At 42.3% G+C, this 7495-nt stretch overlaps 1 protein-coding gene and 1 pseudogene across 6 annotated transcripts in view; both read right to left on the bottom strand.

Moving 5' to 3' along the window:
- Sf3a1 (splicing factor 3a subunit 1) overlaps positions 1-7495 on the bottom strand; it is a 125684-nt gene that overhangs the window by 75315 nt on the left and 42874 nt on the right. The gene's annotated exons all lie outside the window — the stretch shown is intronic.
- LOC108362037 (uncharacterized) lies at positions 3460-5567 on the bottom strand (annotated as a pseudogene).

Consider the following 7495-nt stretch of genomic DNA (forward strand, 5'->3'; position numbering starts at 1 on the left):
AGTTTTAGCAACGAAAACATGTTTCCGATGTCGGTCAGAACATGGTATAAGTGACAAAAACAAGAACAACGTGAATCAGCTGTTTCTCGACTTGTGGGCACGAAATGTGGGTTTTTGCGTTTCCGTACTTCTGAACTTTGTTCCATTTTTGAAAGAAAATGTTTGTCTTATTCTTTAATTACCAAATCCGGTCCGGATTGTTAGGGAAAGAACCTAGTGTTGATATTATCAGTGAACTGTAATTTTCGATTTTCTTTCCTCAACGTTTAAGACATTGTGATTTAAATAATATCAACAAAATTTCTGTGAAAAACCGAAACCGGAACGAAACCGAAACCAAAACCGAAATAAGTTTTGAAGAACGAAACCAAAACCGAAACCGAAACACTTGGCAAAACCGAAACCCAAACCGGAACGTTATTTTGAATCGGTTTCATTCCTTGCTGAATACTTACTTAGATTCAAGAAGCAGGACCTGGACGCAGGTGCACCGAGGGAACTTTAGTTAATGAGAAATATGGAACGCCACCCTGAAGCAATGCGATTAGTGACCCCAGGGTGGGCGACGGTTCCAATTCGGGGGGTGTTTTAGTCTCCGGACATACCATCGTTGTGACAACAGCTTTGATTATGCAATAGGTATTTTAGACCCCCTGCCCGCGAAAAAAATATGCTTGACCCTACTATTAACTTACCACATGATTCCTAATCTTTGACAATACATGTTTCACTTCATTCACCACGATCTTGAAAACTGACCAAATCGGCGTGACCAAGTCCATGGTCCTTTTAATATCATATAAACATCCGAAAACATTAAAACTAGGGATGTGCCATATAATGTAAAAATAAAAACTGGATTCGGATATCCGATCGGATATCCGGCAGAATGCTGCCCTTAATAAATTTCATAANTATTAAAACTAGGGATGTGCCATATAATGTAAAAATAAAAACTGGATTCAGATATCCGATCGGATATCCGGCAGAATGCTGCCCTTAATAAATTTCATAATATTGTTATATTAGATTTTTTTGTTTAGCGACATACTTATGGCCAAATTATCTGCATTTTCGAGCTGAACTGTCTAATACGTAATTAATACAAAATTTCTCCTTTGAAATCTGAGTTATAAAATAATCTTGTATTAAAAAGACAACATCTCCGTCTGCAACCCGGATTTATCGATTATTTTTGGTAAATAGAGGAGAAACATCAAAGAAAAGTGATAAACAACAATGAACAAGGAAAAGCGCGTGGTTGATGTATTTTTGTTTTAAAATTTGATGAAAATCGAACTGCTTCCTTGTTGCAATACTTTGGGACTCACGTTTCAAAACTCGTTTTTGCTGACATCAATAAATCTAAAAACTGGGTGAAAAAGGACGAACTATAATGAAACGTTTTATTGAAGAGCGAACTCACCAGGATATATGGCAATGCTTTGAGGAATTCGCCAACGGCTCTAATGCTGATTCCAGTTTTTGTAGTCAAGTGGATAGCCAAACAACGGAGAAATGGAGAAATATTTACAGCTACCCCATGAAGATCCTTTAATTTGGTGGAAGAACAGAATTTCCAAATTCCTTCTTCAGTGAACTCTCAACAGTGAATGCTACTTTTGATAATGAAAAATATATAAATTTTTAACTCTAATTACTAATTAAATAGATACTATTAAGTTTGGTTATGGAAATACAAAAAAAATAGAACTAGATTTTAACATTGAATCCTCTATAATCGAGATCCGGAAATCCTGCCGGATTTTGACTAATATCCGGCCGGAAAGGCGGATAAAAGAAAAACGGCCGGATGAGCCTGATTCCGGATATTTACCGGATACCCGACACATCCCTAATTAAAACGTTTGAAATAAATCTCGTCTCACTTTTTTGTATTTTTCACTTGGTTGCTGAAGTAATTAAGAATTGAAAATTCATAAGGAAAAATTATAGTTTTGTAAGTTTTATCTTAATATCTTAAAAACTTGTAGACTTACTGAAAAATGATAAATGAACGTGGGGTACTAAATTTAACAACCCATAATTTGATATATGGTCCTGTTTATAACAATAAACGAATTCCATAGATATTACAGCAATTGGCTTAGACCTAAGACTAAGTTGACTTCGCGGAAGTATACTGAACACTGCGCCTCGTTTGACCAGTTTGGAGCCGCATACAATATTTGGCTTTCAACCGCACTTGCTCGCCACGTTAACAGGCCTGCGTTGGCAACAAAAATTTTGTAACCGATAAATAAAGTTCCTGGTAGTTTTTAAACCCTTTTCGCATACTACGTACTGGTAAATTTGGTTACCATCACATAAGCAGGTAACAAAATATTGCTCCGTTAAGTATGCAGCACCAGAATTTATATAAAATTGTTACCAAGGTACAAGGTTTTATTTTTTGGCAAAAAAAATTCCCAGTGTTGTTGTTGTTGTTGAAGCGGCCATCAAACCCCGCTCGGGTCGGTTCATCCGTCAACGTTGTCGTCTGTTTTAGCTAAGAGGAGACCCAGGAAGTGTGAAACTTCGGCACGGTTTGTCCATAAGGACGCGGCGTCAGCTGGGTGGGGTGATGTGGGCATGTGATGCGCCGAGAGTCATGTGGCGACTCTCCACATGCCGGGCATTGATTGGGCGCATCCTCATTAATCCTCTCAGGTATGAGTTTAGCCTGATGCAATAGCCAGAACGAAGTTGGGCCATTGTGGTGCGGGTCTCCCGAGGCAAACAAAGTTCTGTTCCGTCCACGTCAGGTGGTTGTGTGCCTAGAACGGCATTCACAGGGCGGGAGTCTACATAACTTGAGACCAATTCCCTGTGAATTCCGCCCAGGGCCTGTCCATAAGCTGACGGGTCCAGACGCTGTTTAATGAACCTCTGGACTTCGTCCGTCAGTTCGTAGAGATGCATCCTGACGTGGCTTGGCGAGAGCTCTTCTGCCAGCAGCTGCTTGTTTGGATGACCACGTCTGTGACTCCCCACAATAAACTGCTTGCAGAGAAATGTGTTATGCTCCTTGACTGGGAACATCTGGGCGTCGTCATGTAGATTGCGTTGGGGCGCCATCAGGAGGCATCCGGTCGCTGTCCGAAGTGCCGTATTCGGGCAGGTCTGTAGCTTCATCCACTGCGTCTTGCTAGTTCCAGGCGACCACACGGCGCTGCAGTTTAGAACCGGCTGGCCAATTGCCTTGTATGTTGCCAACGTTTCTTTATCTTTGCCCCGAGTGATTCCGGCCAGCGACTTGAGGCTCTGTACTTCGTTAACAATTGTGGTTGTATGCGCCGTGAAAGAGAGCAGACTCTCGAAGGTGACTCCGAGGATTTTGGGGTTATCACCGTCGATATTGTTACGCCATCGACGTGAATACCCACTTTTAGTCTGACCTCCTTCGTCCAGGTGGGGAATAGGGTTGCCGAGGATTTCGGAGGAGATAGGGCAAGGCTCCTTGCAGTGAAGAATCGAGAAAGCTCGGCGAGATAACTGTTTACTTTCGAACACAAGTCATCAATTCTATTCCCAGACGCCATAATCCAGCAATGGTCAGCATAAGAGACAAACTTGACTGACTCTGCTGGTTGGGGTTGATATATATTAATTAAATAATAGAGATAGGACACCACCCTGTGGTACCCCCTGTTCAATTTTTCTTAGTTTGCTGTTTTTGTCTCTAAAAATTACTGACGATTATCGACCACTTAGATAATTCGCCGACTACCGTTAGAGTCCCTGAGGGAGTGAGGAGGCCTCTATGTCTTCTAGCAGCGTTGAATGACTAACAGTGTCGAACGCCTTGGACAGGTCCAACGCTACNATTAGAGTCCCTGAGGGAGTGAGGAGGCCTCTATGTCTTCTAGCAGCGTTGAATGACTAACAGTGTCGAACGCCTTGGACAGGTCCAACGCTACTAGAAGAGTTCTCTCACAGGGGCGGTTTCGGTGAAGGCCACGAGTTATCAAGGTGTTTATGGCGTTAAGTGCTGTGCACGTTACGGAATCCATGCTGATGCTTCGCTGGGCTCAGGTGGTTCGCGAAATATGGGAGTAGCAAGGCCTCTAGTGTTTTCGCTACCGAGGAAAAGAGGGTTATCGGATGATAACTCTCCTTTGTTGGCTGGTTTCCCCGGCTTGAGCAGTGGGACCACTCTCCCATCTTCAAGATGTCTGGAATGACAAATCGAGGGCCTCCGTTAGGTACGCTACTCCCGCAGGACCAAAATTTTTCAGCATCAAGATGCATATTCCTTCAGGTNATCTTCAAGATGTCTGGAATGACAAATTGAGGGCCTCCGTTAGGTACGCTACTCCCGCAGGACCAAAATTTTTCAGCATCAAGATGCATATTCCTTCAGGTCCGATGGCTTTGGCGGCTTTCGCCTTCCCGATGGCTACCCCACCGCTGGTGACAACAAGAGGCGCATTGGGTTTTGGCAGTTTGTCAGCCTTCGGGTCACTCGACCTTTGGCTTTATCCACCGGAGGATGCCGAATGAACTGCCGGCTAAAATAGCTCCGGGGCCGGGTCCAACGAAGCATGGTCACCAGAGTCTAATTCAACTCTGTCGTCACTCTTCGCCGAGTTGGACAATGACCTCACGGTTGACCAAAGCTTACTTACATCAGAGGCGAAGTTGCAGGTCTTGAAATGCTCTTCCCATTTCTTCCGCTTATGTACGTTCACAAGTTGCCGAATCTCCGAGTTGAGATCCCTGATACGGGGATTTCCGGGATCGGCCTGACGAAGGTTGTCACGCTCATCGGACAAAACAGCCGCTTAAGTAGGAAAGTTCGAACGAGCATCTGTAATACATCCTGCTGGGATGAAGCGAACTGCAGCAGCAGTGACAACCCTGCGGAATGTACGTTCACCTACGTGAACGTCGGTTGGTATGGGTAGTGCAGTGAAGGCACTTTCAGTAACATCCGCGAAGCCTTTCCAGTCAGCTTTGGAAAAGTTGACATAGGTCCGATGATCCGCGGAAGCTAAGTCGGCAAGTTTATCAATCAAGATGACTATGGGCAGATGGTCTGATGTTAGGGTCAGCACAGGTCGCCATGATACACTGTTTATCAGACCAGCGCTAACAATCCTTAGATCTGGCGAGATGAAGCAGCTGCCCATAATCCTGGTGAGTGCGTCGTCGTTCATTGTGCAGAATGTCGATTCGTCTATCTGCTCAGCCAGATGTGTTCCCCTACGATCATTCGACAGGCTTGAGTGCGAAAGATCGTGGTGCGCATTAAAGTCGCCAACTACCATACAGTTTTCACCTCTAAGTAGCGCACCTATTTCAGGGTGATATCCTGCCGGGCAGCTATTGACAGGGGGTATATATACGTTAAATATTTCGAGCTCGACATCGCTTGACCCTGACATTCTAGGATGGTATCCCTGGACGATACTCCACGGTGTGCTGCGTGATAAACGCTAAGCCTCCACTATTGTCTCGCTCGCGATCTCGACGGTGCCCGTTGTATCCGTGCAACTTTGTCTCTTGGCCGCAGCTATCAATATTACATGCCTTCCCACGAAGACAGTTATCTCCTTGATCTTGCTCTGAAGTTGCAGTTGAACTGTAGCACCTTCGTGTGCCTTGGGGGACCAATTGTGATGTGAAGTGTTAGGAAGTTGTGTTGCCTGCCGGCTTCCTGCTGTATGTGCTGCAAACGGGGGTGCTGCCTTGTGGTTGTGGTGGGCGGTGCACTGTGTTCTGTTTTGGGAAAAAATGGACAAAACCAAATATCTCCCGATCCAAACCAGATAGAGACACAAACTAAACGGTATTATAAAGCCCAAATACTGGTGAATAAAGGAAGATTATTCAGATTCTTCAAAAAAAGTTAATCGACCTTGAATTCATTCCAAGGTCATAGTTGAACAAAGAAAATAATTTTTATAAAAGCAAATATCTAGCGATCGAAAATTTAAAGAGACCTAAATGTAATAGTATTTAGTAGTACTCCAAGTATTGCTGAAAAGAGCCAAACGGTTTTGATTCGTCAAAAATAAATTCCCTATCGTAAATTCCGGGGTCAATGGTCAACTAAAAAAAAGAAAAATTTTCTGACTTAAACATAGCTAATTGTTTTTTGAAATCGTTTTATTCGATATACATACATATAAATGCACATATGTATGTGTGGTGGGTCATATTTATATATTTTTACATACACAATATCACATCTATATACATACACTGCGGAACCAAAAAAAAATTGGCACAGCGAATTTTTCACAATATATGCAACAATTTCCATTCTAATATTTTTCCGCTAATTTCATATAAAAATATGGTTCATTCTACAACAAAAAACATAAAAGTATAATTCCCAAACTTTGTGCAAAGCTCGCGAAAATTCAGCACATTTTCATGAAAATTTGCAACTTTATAGTCAGATTTTTTAGAATTTTTTGATTATGCAGATTTGTAGCCCAATCAATGCAAGTTTTATGTAGCTAGAAATTACCGTTGATTTTTCGCATTTTTTACGCAGTCTCTTCCATACAAAAATTTTTTTTCGAAAATACTTTATATGGAAAAAATGCAAAATACCTTCAACAAAAAAATTCTCAAAAATCAACGCGATTTTTGACTAACTCCGCGCTTGCATTTTTTTACTAGAATTTAATGGGCTGCAAAACTGCATACTGTAAAATTCTAAAAAATCTCAATAAAAATTTGCTGAGTTTTCGCGAGTTTTGCAAAAGGTTTAGGAATTATATTTTTATGTTTTTTGTTGTAGAATGAACCATATTTTTATACGAAATTAGCGGAAAAATATTAGAATGAAAATTGTTGCATATATTGTGAAAAATTCGCTGTGCCAATTTTTTTTTGGTTCCGCAGTGTATGTAACTATATAGATGTGATATTGTGTATGTAAAAATAAATATATATGTGGAGATTACGATACTAAGAAAAACACGTGTGGTTCGGTGGAGCGCAAGAATAGAAGAGAGTGTAAAACTTTATTTTTCTGTTCTACTAACGTGAAAGGAATGACAGTGTAAAGAAGAATGTAAGTTAGAGCAAGGTTGCATTTTGGTCGTACGTATCGGCTTTTGTGGTGTTGCCACAGTACTCCCCTCCTAGTCCGGAGGCTCGGCGATAAATGCTGGCTTCAAACGGTCGAGTGACACTTTCACAGAGTTGCCATTAATATTGATCACGAAGTATTTGTGGTGCCGTTGGAGGACCTTGTATGGTCCTTTATAAGGTGCTGACAATGATGGACGTACTGACAGGTCCCGTACGAACACCTGTTCGCATGTTTGCAGGGCTGAATGCATAAAAGGTGTTTTCTTTGTGTGCCAGGCCGTATCCGCCGGCCGTAGGTCACGCATGATGCGACGAAGCTGTATGACGGTCTCTACCTCATTGCTCGGACTGCTGCTGTCAATAAAGAATTCTGATGGTAATCGGAGCGTGGTCCCATAGACTAACTCGGCTGGTGAGGTACCAATATCGGGCTTGTAAGCGGAGC

This window comes from Rhagoletis zephyria, unplaced genomic scaffold, assembly GCF_001687245.7.
Source record: "Rhagoletis zephyria isolate East Lansing unplaced genomic scaffold, Rhagoletis_zephyria_1.1 Rzeph_scaffold_00913, whole genome shotgun sequence".
In the NCBI taxonomy this organism is placed as follows: Eukaryota; Metazoa; Arthropoda; class Insecta; order Diptera; family Tephritidae; genus Rhagoletis; species Rhagoletis zephyria.